Raw genomic sequence first — 19,644 nt, 5'->3', positions numbered from 1 at the left:
TTCTTGCTTAGTAATTTAGTTATTAGCCCAGTTATAGCGCATTTCTAGCCATCTTTGAAAAGCAAGTCAGAGAAAAAGCTTTTTTTCTGTCTTAAAGGAGTAGTGTTGTATTTTGAGACAGGCTTGAATAAGCCAAGTAGCCAATAGGCAGAGGGTTGCATAATGTGTCTGATTCTCCGTAATAATGATATGGGAATAATAATGCTTTTAATTTTGTAAAGTGGTTTCTTGCATCAAGCAACACAACATTGTCAGTCACCTCCTTGTCTGAAAGACAAGTGGATGAACAGATTAATGTCAATCCCTACATGTTTTTTTCAAAACTCTCATGAAATGTAGGCCTACATTGAACATCACATCACATTGGCTGCCACTGTAGGCTGAATAATAGAACAGCTATTTCCATGTTAAAATGTTATGGGATGCATTTTCTCCATAGTTTTTATCGTAGGCCACTCTGATAGGCCTACATTATGATGAAATAGCCACAGTAGCCTACTTGGCCACAGTTATAATTGTATTTTAAAGCAAATACAGCCTCTGTGTTCAGAGTAAACTCACACCAGAAGTTATAAAGAATTTTCACAACATTCAACTGTGACCTCAGCAGACCTGAAATTTGCACATTGTTAGAGGGAACATTGCTCGCAAGTATTCTCGGCGAGAGGCTACTGAGTAGTGGAGGACACTTCTCTTTTCGCCTACTAAAGAGTTGACACTCTCCTTTGACCAAGTGACCACTTATTGGTTTTCCGGGTCATAGAGGAGACGTGGATGGAGGAGTCGAGGAGAGGACAGACCTTGAGAATCCCCATAGGACACACCATTCAAGAGGTCATAAGAGGTCAAGGTCAAGTGGCAGGTCACTGACTTGAGATCAGTGTTTCTCAGCTTCTGATCTTAGTTATACACCGAACAAAAATATAAAAACGCAACATGTAAAGTGTTGGTCCCATGTTTTATAAGCTGAAATAAAAGAAACCACAAATTTTCCATACACACAAAAGGCAAATTTCTCTCAAATTATGTGCACAAATTTATTTCCACCTGACAGGTGTGGCATATCAAGAAGCTGATTAAACAGCATGACCATTCCACAGGTGCACCTTGTGCTGGGGACAATAAAGGGCCACTCTAAAATGTGTAGTTTTGTCACACAATGCAACAGTCAGAAACCATTTCAGGGAAGCTCATCAGCCTGCTTGTCATCCTCACCAGGGTCTTGATCTGACTGCAGTTTGGCATCGTAACCATTTAACATTTAAGTCATTTAGCAGACGCTCTTATCCAGAGCGACTTACAAATTGGTGCATTCACCTTATGACATCCAGTGGAACAGTCACTTTACAATAGTGCATCTAAATCTTAAAAGGGGGGGGGGGTGAGAAGGATTACTTATCCTATCCTAGGTATTCCTTAAAGAGGTGGGGTTTCAGGTGTCTCCGGAAGGTGGTGATTGACTCCGCTGTCCTGGCGTCGTGAGGGAGTTTGTTCCACCATTGGGGGGCCAGAGCAGCGAACAGTTTTGACTGGGCTGAGCGGGAACTGTGCTTCCTCAGTGGTAGGGAGGCGAGCAGGCCAGAGGTGGATGAACGCAGTGCCCTTGTTTGGGTGTAGGGCCTGATCAGAGCCTGGAGGTACTGAGGTGCCGTTCCCCTCACAGCTCCGTAGGCAAGCACCATGGTCTTGTAGCGGATGCGAGCTTCAACTGGAAGCCAGTGGAGAGAGCGGAGGAACGGGGTGACGTGAGAGAACTTGGGAAGGTTGAACACCAGACGGGCTGCGGCGTTCTGGATGAGTTGTAGGGGTTTAATGGCACAGGCAGGGAGCCCAGCCAACCTTCTGTGGCTCAGTTGGTAGAGCATGGCGCTGTAACAGTAATTCCAGATACGGGAGATGACAAGTGCCTGGATTAGGAGATGACCCTGCGCCGCTTCCTGTGTGAGGCAGGGTCGTACTCTGCGGATGTTGTAGAGCATGAACCTACAGGAATGGGCCACCGCCTTGATGTTAGTTGAGAATGACAGGGTGTTGTCCAGGATCACGCCAAGGTTCTTAGCGCTCTGGGAGGAGGACACAATGGAGTTGTCAACCGTGATGGCGAGATCATGGAACGGGCAGTCCTTCCCGGGAGGAAGAGCAGCTCCGTCTTGCGGAGGTTCAGCTTGAGGTGGTGATCCGTCATCCACACTGATATGTCTGCCAGACATGCAGAGATGCGATTCGCCACCTGGTCATCAGAAGGGGGAAAGGAGAAGATTAATTGTGTATCGTCTGCATAGCAATGATAGGAGAGACCATGTGAGGTTATGACAGAGCCAAGTGACTTGGTGTATAGTGAGAATAGGAGAGGGCCTAGAACAGAGCCCTGGGGGACACCAGTGGTGAGAGCGCGTGGTGAGGAGACAGATTCTCGCCACGCCACCTGGTAGGAGCGACCTGTCAGGTAGGACGCAATCCAAGCGTGGGCCGCGCCGGAGATGCCCAACTCGGAGAGGGTGGAGAGGAGGATCTGATGGTTCACAGTATCGAAGGCAGCCGATAGGTCTAGAAGGATGAGAGCAGAGGAGAGAGAGTTAGCTTTAGCTGTGCGGAGCGCCTCCGTGATACAGAGAAGAGCAGTCTCAGTTGAATGACTAGTCTTGAAACCTGACTGATTTGGATCAAGAAGGTCATTCTGAGAGAGATAGCGGGAGAGCTGGCCAAGGACGGCACGTTCAAGAGTTTTGGAGAGAAAAGAAAGAAGGGATACTGGTCTGTAGTTGTTGACATCGGAGGGATCGAGTGTAGGTTTTTTCAGAAGGGGTGCAACTCTCGCTCTCTTGAAGACGGAAGGGACGTAGCCAGCGGTCAGGGATGAGTTGATGAGCGAGGTGAGGTAAAGGAGAAGGTCTCCGGAAATGGTCTGGAGAAGAGAGGAGGGGATAGGGTCAAGCGGGCAGGTTGTTGGGCGGCCGGCCGTCACAAGACGCAAGATTTCATCTGGAGAGAGAGGGGAGAAAGAGGTCAGAGCACAGGGTAGGGCAGTGTGAGCAGAACCAGCGGTGTCGTTTGACTTAGCAAACGAGGATCGGATGTCGTCGACCTTCTTTTCAAAATGGTTGACGAAGTCATCTGCAGAGAGGGAGGAGGGGGAGGAGGATTCAGGAGGGAGGAGAAGGTGGCAAAGAGCTTCCTATGGTTAGAGGCAGAAGCTTGGAATTTAGAGTGGTAGAAAGTGGCTTTAGCAGCAGAGACAGAAGAGGAAAATGTAGAGAGGAGGGAGCGAAAGGATGCCAGGTCCGCAGGGAGGCGAGTTTTCCTCCATTTCCGCTCGGCTGCCCGGAGCCCTGTTCTGTGAGCTCGCAATGAGTCGTCGAGCCACGGAGCGGGAGGGGAGGACCGAGCCGGCCTGGAGGATAGGGGGCATAGAGAGTCAAAGGATGCAGAAAGGGAGGAGAGGAGGGTTGAGGAGGCAGAATCAGGAGATAGGTTGGAGAAGGTTTGAGCAGAGGGAAGAGATGATAGGATGGAAGAGGAGAGAGTAGCGGGGAGAGAGAGCGAAGGTTGGGACGGCGCGATACCATCCGAGTAGGGGCAGTGTGGGAAGTGTTGGATGAGAGCGAGAGGGAAAAGGATACAAGGTAGTGGTCGGAGACTTGGAGGGGAGTTGCAATGAGGTTAGTGGAAGAACAGCATCTAGTAAAGATGAGGTCGAGCGTATTGCCTGCCTTGTGAGTAGGGGGAGGTGAGAGGGTGAGGTCAAAAGAGGAGAGGAGTGGAAAGAAGGAGGCAGAGAGGAATGAGTCAAAGGTAGACGTGGGGAGGTTAAAGTTGCCCAGAACTGTGAGAGGTGAGCCGTCCTCAGGAAAGGAGCTTATCAAGGCATCAAGCTCATTGATGAACTCTCCGAGGGAACCTGGAGGGCGATAAATGATAAGGATGTTAAGCTTGAAAGGGCTGGTAACTGTGACAGCATGGAATTCAAACGAGGCGATAGACAGATGGGTAAGGGGAGAAAGAGAGAATGACCACTTGGGAGAGATGAGGATCCCGGTGCCACCACCCCGCTGACCAGAAGCTTCGGGGTGTGCGAGAACACGTGGGCGGACGAAGAGAGAGCAGTAGGAGTGGCAGTGTTATTATCTGTGGTGATCCATGTTTCCGTCAGTGCCAAGAAGTCGAGGGACTGGAGGAGGCATAGGCTGAGATGAACTCTGCCTTGTTGGCCGCAGATCGGCAGTTCCAGAGGCTACCGGAGACCTGGAACTCCACGTGGGTCGTGCGCGCTGGGACCACCAGATTAGGGTGGCCGCGGCCACGCGGTGTGGAGCGTTTGTATGGTCTGTGCAGAGAGGAGAGAACAGGGATAGACAGACACATAGTTGACAGGCTACAGAAGAGGCTACGCTAATGCAAAGGAGATTGGAATGACAAGTGGACTACACGTCTCGAATGTTCAGAAAGTTAAGCTTACGTAGCAAGAATCTTATTGACTAAAATGATTAAAATGATACAGTACTGCTGAAGTAGGCTAGCTGGCAGTGGCTGCGTTGTTGACACTACACTAATCAAGTCGTTCCGTTGAGTGTAATAGTTTCTAGAGTGCTGCTATTCGGGGGCTAGCTGGCTAGCTAGCAGTGTTGATTACGTTACGTTGCGTTAAAAGAACGACAATAGCTGGCTAGCTAACCGACTTCAGTGTGCAAATGCTCACCTTTGATGGTCACTGGCATGCTGAAGATGTGTACTCAACTGTACCGGGCAGATGGTAGACAGAGTGTATGGCGTCGTGTGGACAAGCGGTTTGCTGATGTCAACGCGTGCCCCATGGTGGCGGTAGGGATTATGGTATGGGCAGGCATAAGATATGGACACTGAACACAATTGCACGGCCCCATGTCCCACAGATCTGTACACAATTCCTGGAAGCTGAAAAAGTCCCAGTTCTTCCATGGCCTGCATACTCACCAGACATGTCACCCTTTGAGGATGTTAGGATGCTCTGAATCGACGTGTACAACAGCATGTTCCAGTTCCTGTCAATATCCAGCAACTTTGCACAGCCATTGAAGAGTGGGACAACATGCCACAATCAACAGTCTGATCAACTCTATGTGCGGAAATGTGTCACGCTGCATGAGGCAAATGGTGGTCACACCAGATACTGACTGGTTTTCTGATCTACGTACCTAACTTTTTAAAAAAGGTATCTGTGACCAACAGATGCATATATGTATTCCCAGTCGTGAAATCCATAGATTAGGGTCTAATTTATTCCTTTCAATTGACTGATTTCCTTACATGAACTATAACTCAGTAAAATCTTTGAAATTATTGCATGTTGCATTTATATTCATGTTCAGTGTACAGCCCTGTAATCGGCATGGTTGCATCATTCTTGTGCAGAAAGCAGCTTGGTTCTAGGACACAGTTCAAGAGTTATCAAGGTCAAGGTCAAATTGTGGGTCAAATTGCCCCAGAACATCATGGGTGTCACTTATTTTGTTCCGGGTTGTGTTAATTTATTTTCTGCTTTTACAAGTTTTAAACCCGTACAAATGAATGCAGATGCAGTTTCATGGCAATTTCTTTTGTTAAAAAGTATTTTATTGATTTCAAACAAAATTGTGTGTCAAATTGACCCACAACATAAAAGCCCTGGCTTTTCGGTTGGTCAGTGTGCGTATGGGCAACTGTTGACAGTATTGTGCAAGACTCTATTCAGTGCCCTGCCTGTGGCATTTCTGGCCCAGACTCCAGCAGCACTGTCCTTCAACCACTACCCTGATGCCCAGCCTGGCAAACAAACATAACACATAGAAAGAACACATAGAACAGGAACCACTCAAAAACCTTTTGACATAGCCCACAGTCAACACATACTAAGCCATCCACGACGCTTCCTCTACATTTCCCATATGAAAAAATACTACAGTTTACTATAGAATTATGTTGTAAACTGTAGTAAATATTACATTAATGTCTGCAAAAACACTACAATCCTCAAAAACACCACTTATTTATTACAATATTTAATTTGCATATCCCAATTTGTGGCACCCATAAGTGAGAAACCTACATGCCAAGTATAGACCATATTGTATTGCATAGAAAAGAGCAGAGGCAGTCCTACTGACCTGTAGGTTATGAAACAATTGCTCTTTTAGTATTTCTCCAGTAGGTTTCCTCAAGGAGAATGCCTCCACTTCTATGTCAAAGATAATAAAACAAAAACACTACAGTAAATACTACAGTATATTACAGTCTGCAAAAACACTTCAATAAATACTACAGGAGACTACAGACTTTACTGCAATCCACAAAACACTCAATTAATTACTATAGTATATACAACAGTTTTCCTTTACTACAGTATTTATGGTATAGTTAACTGTAAATACTACAGCATACTACAGTAAATACTACAGTATTCACTGTGGGGTTTTTGCAGACTTAGTGAATACCACAGTAAAGTCCGCAAAAACACTACAGTGAATACTATAGTATTTATACCATAGTACAGTATGGTATTTCATGTGGGTAGGCCTACAGTATGTGAAATCTAAAATGCTGTTCTCAGATATTGCAAGTAAATGTAACGTTATCATGCCCATGATTGATGAAGGTCCAAAGAGCTGATCACACTATGACAACAGAGATATGGTGATGGCCACAGTCGAGACACACAGAAATCAAATAGGATCCGAATAAAAAACTTGCATCTGGCTAATATCTACTGTACTGTAATTGACCGTTGAGTTTCTATAAAAAAAGTAACATTTTTATTTTGGCATCAGCTCATTACAGTCTGAGTGGCCGTCCAGCTTATTTGAAAGTGTTATAAGCTTTTATGACACCCTCACCCTACCCTCATGTTTATTTATTTATATACTGGTATTCTTGACATATCTCACTCTAATATATCTACTGCTGTGCATATCATTCTTAGTGTATCTTGTGTAAATTATTTCAGTGCACATACATATAGAGTGCATTTTTATCACTCTTACAGTGCTATTTGTTTAGTTAATTGGATACGTCCCAACGCTCTTGATTCCTTGTTTTTTGAATTACTTGTTTTACATTTTTTGTTTGACATTTTACTGCATTTTTAGGAGCTAGTAAGATAAGCATTTCCCTGCACACGCTAAAACATCTGCTGTACACAACCAACAAACATTGATTTGATTTGATAGTTACTTTATAGCATCTGACATAAGTACTAAGATCTGTTATGATGCACTTGTAGTGTTACAGTGCATCATGTTCCATTACATAATTACTACCAATGATAATGATTCAATTTACAGTAAGTGTCACAATCTTACCTACAGTATATTGCCTTATTATCATACAGGCCTACCCCTCCCTTATGTTCTTATTTGTTCGTTTCTGTTGCCCAGTGAGTGAAATTGTGACGCCACCATGATCGCTGTAAACATCTAACCATGTGGCCCAATAGAGCTGGTACGATAAACCGGAAATTATCGATACCAACCGAACTGACCATTTATTGATAATAACTATAAGTAGCCTTTACTCGAAGAATGTGAAGTTTTAAATTAAACGGGACAATGGAAGCCACAACATTCAAAGTAGTAGTAGTCATTTTAAGGGTAATATTAAAAAGTAACTGGTGCACATTCATGTTTTAAACGTATCATTACATTTATTGTTATTGTCATAATCCAGTACATTTATTGTTATTGTCATAATCCAGTACATTTATTGTTATTGTCATAATCCAGTACATTTATTGTTATTGTCATAATCCAGTACATTTATTGTTATTGTCATAATCCAGTACATTTATTGTTATTGTCATAATCCAGTACATTTATTGTTATTGTCATAATCCAGTACATTTATTGTTATTGTCATAATCCAGTACATTTATTGTTATTGTCATAATCCAGTACATTTATTGTTATTGTCATGATCCAGTACATTTATTGTCATATGGATTTTGTTCCATATCACCCAGCTCTATGTCTGAATTGTTACATCGGGTAGTTTGGATACTGGTTACCGATTGACTAAAACAACATTAGGCCTTGTGTATGTGAGACTATGACTATGACGTTGAGCCTTTTCACCTTTAAATCATTGTGCCTTTTCACCTCGATAAAATGACTACATCAACAATAGTTTGACATGCCAATGTACAAAATAAGCATTTAGATTATCTGGAGAGAAACCAAAACGAAAATAACATAATGAAACAAACAAAGTGGGCACTTACCTGCTTCACTGACTGGTGTATACAGAAAGACACCGAATTCACAACAAGCAACAATGTGTCTGTCAGCGTAATTAAAAAGTTGAGGGAAATACAGCTTCCCACCAGTGAACGACTACATATGGTATGTAACTGTTAGCTAGCTAAATCATTCTAATGTACCCTGACAATATAACCAATAGTTATGTACAGTCGTGGCCAAAAGTTTTGAGAATGACACAAATATATATTTTCATAAAATCTACTGCCTCAGTTTGTATGGTGGCAATTTGCATATACTCCAGAATGTTATGAAGAGTGATCAGATGAATTGCAATTAATTGCAAAGTCCCTCTTTGCCATGCAAATGAACTGAATCCCCCAAAAACATTTCCACTGCATTTCAGCCCTGCCACAAAAGGACCAGCTGACATCATGTCAGTGATTCTCTCGTTAACACAGGTGTGAGTGTTGACGAGGACAAGGCTGGAGATCACTCTGTCATGCTGATTGAGTTCGAATAACAGATTGGAAGCTTCAAAAGGAGGGTGGTGCTTGGAATCATTGTGAGGCAAAGACTTTTGGAGGATGGCCTGGTGTCAAGAAGGGCAGCAAAGAAGCCACTTCTCTCCAGGAAAAATATCAGGGACAGACTGATATTCTGCAAAAGGTACAGGGATTGGACTGCTGAGGACTGGGGTAAAGTAATTTTCTCTGATGAATCCCCTTTCCGATTGTTTGGGGCATCCGGAAAAAAGCTTGTCCGGAGAAGACAGGGTGAGCTACCATCAGCCCTGTGTCATGCCAACAGTAAAGCATCCTGAGACCATTCATGTGTGGGGTTGCTTCTCAGCCAAGGGAGTGGGCTCACTCACAATTTTGCCTAAGAACACAGCCATGAATAAAGAATGGTACCAACACATCCTCCGAGAGCAACTTCTCCCAACCACCCATGAACAGTTTGGTGACGAACAATGCCTTTTCCAGCATGATGGAGCACCTTGCCATAAGGCAAAAGTGATAACTAAGTGGCTCGGGGAACAAAACATCTATATTTTGGATCCATGGCCAGGAAACTCCCCAGACCTTAATCCCATTGAGAACTTGTGGTCAATCCTCAAGAGGCGGGTGGACAAACAAAACCCCACAAATTCTGACAAACTCCAAGCATTGATTATGCAAGAATGGGCTGCCATCAGTCAGGATGTGGCCCAGAAGTTAATTGACAGCATGCCAGGGCGGATTGCAGAGGTCTTGAAAAAGAAGGGTCAACACTGCAAATATTGACACTTTGCCTCAACTTCATGTAATTGTCAATAAAAGCCTTTGACACTTATGAAGTGCTTGTCATTGTACTTCAGTGTTCCGTAGTAACATCTGTCATGTCTTTGGCTATGCCGGATTAAGTGATATGGCATGCTATTCTATAAAATCCTTTCTCCTTAATTAATATGATTTGATTGAGCTAATCATGTAAATGTAATTAACTAGAGAGTCGGGCACCACAAAATAATATTTATAGAGCTGTTATCTTCCGAATAAACTCTTAAAGACCTAGTAATATTTTACATCAATAGCAGTCAATATTAATTGTCATCTTAATTCAGTCTCATCTGAAAGTTGTAAATTCTTGGTTATCTGCAAGAACCCGGGCTAACAATTTGAATCAGCAATACAAAATTGGGTTTAATCATTTATTTACTAAATACCTAACTAATCACACAGAATTACACATACACATAATTAAATCATAACTTGATTACAAATTACGTCATGAAGGACATAACGAACATAACAATGGTCATTATGGCCAAACAGTTCTATTTTTGTTTAATCAAATCAGAGGACTTCTCCAAAAAGTACGATCTTTGTCCCCATGTGCAGTTGCAAACTGTAGTCTGGCTTTTTTTATGGCGGTTTTGGAGCAGTAGCTTCTTCCTTGCAAAGCAGCTTTTCAGGTTATGTCGATATAGGACTTGTTTTACTGTTGGATATATACTATACTTTTGTGCCTGTTTCCTCCAGCATCTTCACAAGGCCCTTTGCTGTTGTTCTGGGATTGATTTGCACTTTTCGCACCAAGTACGTTCATCTCTAGGAGACAGAACGTGTCTCCTTCCTGAGCGGTATGATGGCTGCGTGGTCCCATGGTGTTTATACTTGCGTACTATTGTTTGTGCAGATGAACGTGGTGTCTTCAGGCGTTTGAAAATTTCTCCCAAGGATGAACCAGACATGTGGAGGTCTAAAAAAAAATCTTTGGAGGTTTTGGCTGATTTCTTTTGATTTCCCCATGATGTCAAGCAGAGGCACTGAGTTGGAAGAATTACTTGTGTCATGCACAAAGTAGATGTCCTAACTGACTTGCCAAAACTATAGTTTGTTCACAAGAAGTTTGTGGGGTGGTTGAAAAACGAGTGATATGACTTCAACCTAAGTGTATGTAAACTTCCAACTTCAACTGTATACCCAATATACCCAATACACACAAAGTAAAAGAATGATGAATTAAGAGTATATAAATATATGGATGAGCAATGTCAGAGCAACATAGACTAAGATAGAGTAGAATAGAATAGATTACAGTATATACTGTACATATGAGATGAGTAATGCAAGATGTGCTCGTCAACTTTATTATCCAGAGACTGAACATTAGCGACGAATATACTCGGAAGCGGTAGGTGTTGTGCGCGCCTTCTACGTCAGACTAGAAGACCACTCTGGTGTACCTCTCCTTCCCAGGCATTGTTTTGGGTCAGCCCAAGTTCAATTGCCCTGGTGAGTGCGAACAAAGGATCTGCTTTGGGAAAGTCATTTTCCTGGTCGTAATGCTGGTAGTGCTGGTGAGTTACCACCGCTCTGATATCTAATATTTCTTCCCGGCTGTATGTAATAACACAAAACATTTTCTGGGCTAATAATGTAAGAAATAATACATTAAAAAGTAAAGTACTGCAAAGTTTCCTAAGAGCTAAAAGCAAGGCAGCCCTCCCTGTCTGCACCAGGTTTTTCAATACATTTACTGTAAGCTTGCTACCTAACCTGTGACTTTTGCATACATAGCAACCAGTCTTTTGTCCGGACTACTTTTTCTGGCAGAATGTATTCATTATTTATTTATTTATTTATTTATTAAAGCAACGTTTTCAATTTAGATGTGTTGTTCCTTGCCCAATTGTTTTGGCGAACCAGTTTATAAAATAAATAAGGCACCTCTGGGGTTAGTGGTATACGGCCAATATACTACGGCTAAGGGCTGTATCCAGGCATTTCGCGTTGCGTCGTGCATAAGAAAAACCCTTAGCCGTGGTATATTGGCCATATACCACACCCCCTCAGGAATTATTGCTTAAATAAACCCTTGTCCCAATTAGTCAGAAATAACCAAAAAACTGTGTTTAAAGAATTGGAACAGGAAATCTATTCATCGAGTTCTGTTCTCTGTTGATAAGTTAGATGAATAGGTGATGAAAAGATATGCCCCTTTTTCTCCCCAATTGGTAGTTACAATCTTGTGCCATCGCTGCAATTCCCTTACGGATTTGGGAGAGGCGAAGGTCAGAGCCATGCGTCCTCTGAAAAACGACCCTGCCAAACCACACTGCTTCTGGACACACTGCTCGCTTAACCCGGAAGCCAGCCTCACCAATGTGTCGGAGGAAACACTGTACAACTGGAGAACATGTCAGCGTACATGCGCCCGGCCCACCACAGGAGTTGCTAGAGCGCGATGGAACAAGGAAAACCCTGGCCGGCCAAACCCTCCCCTAACCCGGACAACTCTGGACCAATTGTGCGCCGCCCCATGGGTCTCCTGGGATCAAACCCGGATCTGTAGTGATGCTTCAAGCACTGTTATGCAGTGCCTTAGACCGCTGCGCCACTCGGAAGGCCTAACCTGAAAGATACGGGGTGTATAGTAATACCCACAGGTCTTCATTCCCTCTGTACTTTTCCCATTTAGCCTAAAAAATAATTGGACAGTATAATTACTCTGACCCTATACTCACCCAGACCAGAGAAATCAGAGACAAGGCAGTTACCGTTTTTATCATAACACTATCGTCTCCTATTTTGACAAGCTTGTATTGCATCTCACTCACTCTGGTAAGATTTAAACGGTCTGCTGCAGGAGTGGGCAAACTCCAGCCCGCGGAAGGTTTTAGTAAAAAATAAGTCGGGGTGGACTTATTTCCCAAAAAACTGTCAATACTTAACATTATATTAAGGTATGGAATTTGTCCATACACAATTCAACTGTGGGAACATGGTGTCTTTCAACGCCAGACAACAGAAAGACTATACGAAAAATTGTTTGTGAGGAGATTACTTCTGCCCTCGACTTACAACCGGTAAATTAATCATTGGTGGATACGTATTCAACCAAATTGGAAAGTCTGGAGAAGACAGCCAATGCGACAGAGTTGCAACTCCATGACCGGTAAATAGCGTGAGCTAAGTTGGAAGAGATAATCAAACTCCTAAAATAGAAAACGGAATCACTCTAAAATGATTCCTGTAAAATCAATGTGTGGTTCACAGGACATGAAACTAGTGCATAAGTGGGCATCCCAACTTCTTTCATGAGCAATCTTTTCTCTGAACTGTTTGAGCAGGAGAAGCTGGGTCCAGCTGATTAACATTGTGCACCACACAGGTCTTCTCCGGAACGGCTCGCGCTGTATGATTATAAGCATCCACAGCTTTGAAGTCAAGCTGCAAATTCTTGCAGTGGAATCCGGGGGTCTGACTTATGCAGGAAAGGGATCAGCATCTACCCAGACCTGATTGCTGAACTGCTAAAACAGAGGAAGACCTAAATGAGATGAGATCCCAGCTATGCAACTAAACCTGAGATACGGCTTCATCCACCCGGCAAAACTCATCTTGACCTTCCAGAACACACATTTTCCACTGCCAAGGAAGCTCAAGATTTCTTAGAGAAGCACATCAAATCCAGCACACATGGGGACAAGCCAACAAATGGAACCTCATGACTGGCTCACAATTGAGGTGTGCTATCCATATGCACAGTCATGTAGCCTAGCCTATGGCTATGATTCTGCCCTCATCATAAGACAATGATGAGGACACCCCTCATGTTTGGGTACAAGGAACAATATTATTACTATTGCTGAGCATTGAACTTGTTATAATTGTATTGCCTATGGTCCAGGACATTTACATAGTGATGACACAATGCCAATTGATGAACAATGGACAATACAGTTGAAGTCGGAAGTTTACACACACTTAGGTTGGAGTCATTAAAACTTGTTTTTCAACCACTCCACAGATTTCTTGTTAACAAACTAAAGTTTTGGCAAGTCGGTTAGGACATCTACTTTGTGCACGACACAGGTAATTTTTCCAACAATTGTTTACAGACAGATTATTTCACTTACAATTCACTGTTTCACAATTCAAGTGGGTCAGAAGTTTACATACACTAAGCCTTTAAACAGCTTGGAAAATTCCAGAAAATAATGTCATGGCTTTAGAAGTTTCTGATAGGCTAGTTGACTTGAGTCAATTGGAGGTGTACCTGTGGATGTATTTCATGGCCTACTTTCAAACTCAGTGCCTCTTTACCTGACATCATGGTAAAGTCAAAAGAAATCAGCAAAGACCTCCAAAAATTTTTTAGACCTCCACAAGTCTGGTTCAGCCTTGGGAGACATTTCCAAACGCCTGAAGGTACCACGTTCATCTGTACAAACAATAGTACACAAGTATAAACACCATGGGACAATGCAGCCATCATACGGCTCAGGAAGGAGACGCATTCTGTCTCCTAGAGATGAACGTACTTTGGTGTGAAAAGTGCAAATCAATCTCAGAACAACAGCAAAGGACCTTGTGAAGATGCTGGAGGAAACAGGTACAAAAGTATCTATATCCACAGTAAAACGACTCCTATATCGACATAACCTGAAAGGCCGTTCAGCAAGGAAGAAGCCACTGCTCCAAAACCACCATAAAAAGCCAGACTACAGTTTGCAACTGCAAATAGGGAAAAAGATCATACTATTTGGAGAAGTCCTCTGGTCAGATGAAACAAACATAGAACTGTTTGGCCATAATGACCATCGTTATGTTTGGAGGAAAAAGGGGGAGGCTTGCAGGCCAAAGAACACCATCCCAACCATGAAGCATGGGGTGGCAGCATAATGTTGTGGGGGTGCTTTGCTGCAGGAGGGACTGGTGCACTTCACAAAATAGATGGCATCATGAGGTAGGAAAATTATGTGGATATATTGAAGCAACATCTCAAGACATCAGTCAGGAAGTTAAAGCTTGGTCGCAAATGGGTCTTCCAAATGAACAATGACCCCAAGCATACTTGTTGTGGCAAAATGGCTTAAAGACAACAAAGTCAAGGTATTGGAGTGGCCATCACAAATCCCTGACCTCAAGCCTATAGAAAATGTGTGGGCAGAACTGACAAAGCTTGTGCGAGCAAGGAAGCCTACAAACCTGACTCAGTTACACCAACTCTGTCAGGAGGAATGGGCCAAAATTCACCCAACTTATTGTGGGAAGCTTATGGAAGGCTACCCAAAACATTTGACCCAAGTTAAACAATTTAAATGAAATACTACCAAGTACTAATTTAATTGCTAACTTAATTGTGAAGGTCTCAATTAGTTATTTAAATGTTTTTTTCATGTCTTTTTTGAATAATACCATAAGACCAAAAATATGCTGCTTAAGAGATTTCAAATATAAGGCTACCTACCACCCAGCGTTATTCTACAACCCTGTAATTAAAGTGCAGGGCAGGAGGAACCGGAGAAGGAGGGATGGGGTCAGTGAAGGGCAGACAGGTAAGGAGGAATGATTTATAGGGAGGGTCTTCCGGGTAGGGAGCGACCAATGGTTGGGATTCCCTGTGGGCTCTGCTTTTTGTTTTACATCCATGGGCTTATCAACACTAAAATTAAATAAAAAATACATTTTAGAAAATAATGGCAACACTAGCTATTCTCTCATGTAATTTGAAAGGCCTTAATATTCCTATTAAGCGTTCCAGCTGTCTTGATATTCTAGCAAGAAACCAAACAAAACCAAAAGTGTAACCATAATGATACATAAGAAACTCAAAATCGCCATCCTTGGCAAAGGCAAAGATCAAGAAGGCAGAATCACTTTCCTCAAATGTATCCATAATGGAAAGAAAATTGCCTTTATTAATGTGTATGCTCCAAATTCATATGATCCTATGTTTTTTTTAATTCCTTGAACAGCATATTGTTAGAATTAACTGAATTCCAACTGGTTATTGGGACAGACATGAACTCCATTCTGGACATGCGGAACAAATCTAATAAGACCAACTACAATCCGCAGGCAGTCAAGGCTCTCCAACAATTACTGTCTGATTATAACCTTGTTTCCTCGTGAGCTCATAACCCTAAAACAAAAGAGTACACTTTCTATTTAAACAGGTACAAAACATTCTACCAAATCAATTTTGTATTATATTCTACTCCTAGAAATTTGACATGTGAGCCTATCTGATCATCATACCTATTACTGCTAGATACAAATGTCAGAATCTGCTAAAGGAGCAACAAGAAAAAAAACCTTTAATGGGATGCCATTAAAGGTTTTATTAAAAACTGCATTTGCATCTGGGCTGAATAAATCACAATTAAAGACGATTTCAGAATTGGAAAAGTTGTTAACAATGTTAGAACGTTCTCAACAAACACTTTTTCAGACCAGGTAGTGACTACTCTTTTCAAAGTCAAGACAGAACTAAATCTATTGATAAGACAGAGAGCAGAAGTTTGCCATCCATCGAGTTAGACTCAACTTTACTTCCATGTTAATCAACCCAGTCATCTACTGGCTAACAAGCTTTGCAGTAATGATCAATTAACAGATATTGCAACTATTGAATCTGATCAGGTGAATTACTATCAGAACCCAAATTAATCAACTAAAAGATTATCCAATTTCTATAAATAATTGTACACCTCTGATTGTGAATCCACACCAATTGATTGGTGTGATTGTGAATCCATCCTTTTTAAAAGATGTAAAAACTCCTCTCAACTGAGGAAGCCGGCTTGCTGGGAGCCCAAATTTCTCTCCGTGAACTCAAAAGGGCATTGAATAACATGAATAAAGGCAAATCACCTGATTGTTACGGTATTCCTCCTGAGATCTCTTTAAATTTTTGGAACCAACGAGGTCCACTGTTACTTGAAATGATTATCACAGCCGTTCAGTATCGCTCTGAACCCAAAGGAAGAGATGCAAATACAGCACTAATTGAGCTTTTATTTTAAAAAAGACACCACCCAGTGCTCTCACTATCGCCCTCTATCTTTGATAAACAAAGATATTAAACCATTGTCATCCCATCTCCGAAATGTACTTATGCAAATTGGTACCTCTGGACGAAAGCAAGTTTGTTAAAAAACGAATATCCTCAGATAATTTATTTTTTACTTAACTAGGCAAGTCAGTTAAGAACAAATTCTTACTTACAATGAAACCCTAGGAACAGCCTTGTTCAGGGGCAGAACAACAGATTTTTACCTTGTTTACCTTGTCAGCTCGGGGTTTCAATCTAGCAACCTTCGGGTTACTGGCCCAACGCTCTAGCCGCTAGGCTACCTGCTGCCCCATCCGTTGTCTATTACATATTTTACATGCTTCATCAGAAACCAAACTCCTTGGGCAGTTCTATTTCTCAATGCAAAAAAAGCTTTTGATAGACTAGAATGGTCATATCTTTAGTCAGGTTTGGAACATATCGGACGGCTCCAATTTTATTATGTGACTAAAATACTCAGCCATAGTAATAACAAGCAATACCTGCTCTTTTCCGTTCAGAATAACTAGAAGTAGCAGGCAAGGGGATTCCATCTCACCTCTGCTTTTATATTGTCTATGGAAACCCTGGCCCAGGCAATTTGACAATCAAAAGAAATTACACCAATATCTCTCAATTCTACGGATCACGTGGACAATATCTTACTTTATCTAGACAACATATCTCAATCCCTCCCAAAAGCTTTGAAAATCATAGAGCTGAGTTTGTTATAAAAGTTATAAAATAAGTTATAAAATAAATCTAACCAAATATGACCTACTGCCTCTCAAGACATCGATGGAGGACTCCATCTCTACTTATGGAGTCCCATTTTTCCCATTTTAAATATTTGACAATAAAATATACAGAACCAGTCCAAAGTTTGGACACATCTCATTCAAGGGTTTTTCTTTATTTTTACTATTTTCTACATTGTAGAATAATAATGAAGACATCAAAACTATGAAATAACACATATGGAATCCTATAGTAACCAACAAAATGTTAAACAAATCAAATCTGTTTTATATTTGAGATTTTTCAAAGTAGACACCTTTTGCCTTAATGACAGCTTTGCACACTCTTGGCATTCTCTCAACCAGCTTCATGAGGTAGTCACCTGTAATGCATTTCAATTAACAGGTGTGCCTTGTCAAAAGTTAATTTGTGGAATTTCTTTCATTCTTAAGCCATTCAGTTGTGTTGTGACAAGGTAGGGGTGGTATTTAAAAAAATAAAAAAACTTGAATGAGTAGGTGTGTCCAAACCTTTGAACGGTACTGTACCATAAACTATATACAGTACACCTATTTTAATATTATTTACTCTCTTTTTTTTCAGGTGGTATGGGTAGGATTTTGGTCCTTGTATTTCTGGTCCCTGGAAGGGGTGGCCTAAAGATCTAAAACTAGATACAACGACTATACAATTTATAATGGACCTATATATTTTCAAATAACTGCCCTTTTTCTGGCCTGCAAATTGATTTTGACAAACAAATTATTTTTCTTGGTTCTCTAGATTGACTTGATAAGTGTCCTTAATGGGATCAAAGTATCTACCACACGGTGTACACAGTCTCTCTCTCACACACACACAATTTGAGACTTGAGGAGACAAGAACAATTGTGCAGGCAATATAACGATTGATGAAGGCATTGGTGTTTGTTCAAAATATTTTGTCATATGATTTCATGTTGACCTAACCCTGTATAACCCCATTGGACATGTCAAATAATGCAGTCGGGGGCTAGCGACCTGGTTGTAACCCAATGTCTATCCCACAAAACAAAGTCATTGTGAATTGTGTATTAGATTACGGATTGAATTATTTGGAGTGCTCTACAGACCACTCTATACTCCTGTTGGTGAAGACTCAAAATAAACCCTTGAAGTGTTATCACTGGGCAGGAAACTTTTCCAAACACTGCCATCTTGCCAGTCTGCAAATCCCACAACTGCCAGGGGAGCCTAACCAGCTTTCCATGCATGCCATTGTCACACACCTCTCACATTCCCACACCACTTCCTATATTGTGAACTTGAAGTTCAGTGATTAAAGATCAGTATTAGCATTACATAATCTCTCATCAAAATAAATAGGATTTTGTTTGATATTTCTCTCACACATACTACTTTACCGTCTTCCTTTCTCACTCACTCACTCACTCACTCACTCACTCACTCACTCACTCACTCACTCACTCACTCACTCTGTCTCTATCTTGTTTTCACTCTCTCGTTCTTTCCTTCCTTCCTTCACTTCGTGGCACCGTCATAGGATGCCACTTTTCCAACAAGTCAGTTCGTCAAATGTCTGCCCTGCTAGAGCTGCCCCAGTCAACTGTAAGTGCTATTATTGTGAAGTGGAAACGTCTGGGAGCAACAACAGCTCAGCCGCAAAGTGGTAGGCCACACAAGCTCACAGAACGGAACCACCGAGTGCTGAAGCAAGTAGCATGTAAACATTGTCTGTCCTCGGTTGCAACACCCACTACCGAGTTCCAAACTGCCTCTGGAAGCAATGTCAGAACAATAGCTGTTCGTCAGGAGCTTCATGAAATGGGTTTCCATGGCCGAGCAGCCTCACACAAGCCTAAGATCACCATATGTAATATCAAGTGTCGGCTGGAGAGGAGAACGCTACCTACCCGAATGCATAGTTCCAACTGTAATGCCTACCCAGAAGAGTGGAGGCTGTTATTGCAGCAAAGGTGGGACTAACTCCATATTAATGCCCATGATTTTGGAATGAGACGTTTGACAAGCAGGTGTCCACATACCTTTGGTCATGAAGTGTTGAGAGGGAGACTGGCTGTGGCAGCCAAAACAGCCAAATACATCTAAACGTGAATCCATTCTTAATTGCGATATGGTTCTTTCGTAATACATCAAAATAATTTCACAAATGCAAAATATATACTTAGAACTAATACAATTACCTCACGCTGACATGAAAGATAAGGTCCTTATGTTTCCAACACCATACTGAAAGCAATGCGTGTTACCGTTCAGATTGAAAGTCGGGCTCTAAATAAAACCTTTGTGAATAGATTCTAAAGTTAGCTAGCATCTATGAATAGGTTATCTCTCCCTGTGCTTTTCGTTTTTATGG

The 19,644-nt window shown here is 41.9% G+C and overlaps 1 protein-coding gene and 1 non-coding gene across 2 annotated transcripts in view; one reads left to right on the top strand and one right to left on the bottom strand.

Moving 5' to 3' along the window:
- The window catches only part of LOC118390100 (diacylglycerol O-acyltransferase 2-like), a 45,330-nt gene extending 25,692 nt beyond the window's left edge, over positions 1-19,638 (bottom strand). Inside the window, exon 1 of the mRNA XM_035780323.2 lies at positions 19,472-19,638. The gene's annotated coding sequence lies outside the window, so the exon portion shown is untranslated. The remainder of the gene's footprint in view (positions 1-19,471) is intronic.
- On the top strand, positions 6,133-6,186 carry LOC118390802 (U7 small nuclear RNA). The gene has a single exon (XR_004827004.1). It is a non-coding gene; the product is annotated as a U7 small nuclear RNA (small nuclear RNA).
- Positions 19,639-19,644: the final 6 nt, after the last annotated feature.

The sequence above is a fragment of the Oncorhynchus keta genome, chromosome 11, assembly GCF_023373465.1.
Source record: "Oncorhynchus keta strain PuntledgeMale-10-30-2019 chromosome 11, Oket_V2, whole genome shotgun sequence".
Lineage (NCBI taxonomy): Eukaryota > Metazoa > Chordata > Actinopteri > Salmoniformes > Salmonidae > Oncorhynchus > Oncorhynchus keta.
Note: the sequence above shows the minus strand (reverse complement) of the source record. Positions and strands in the feature narration are given on the sequence as shown.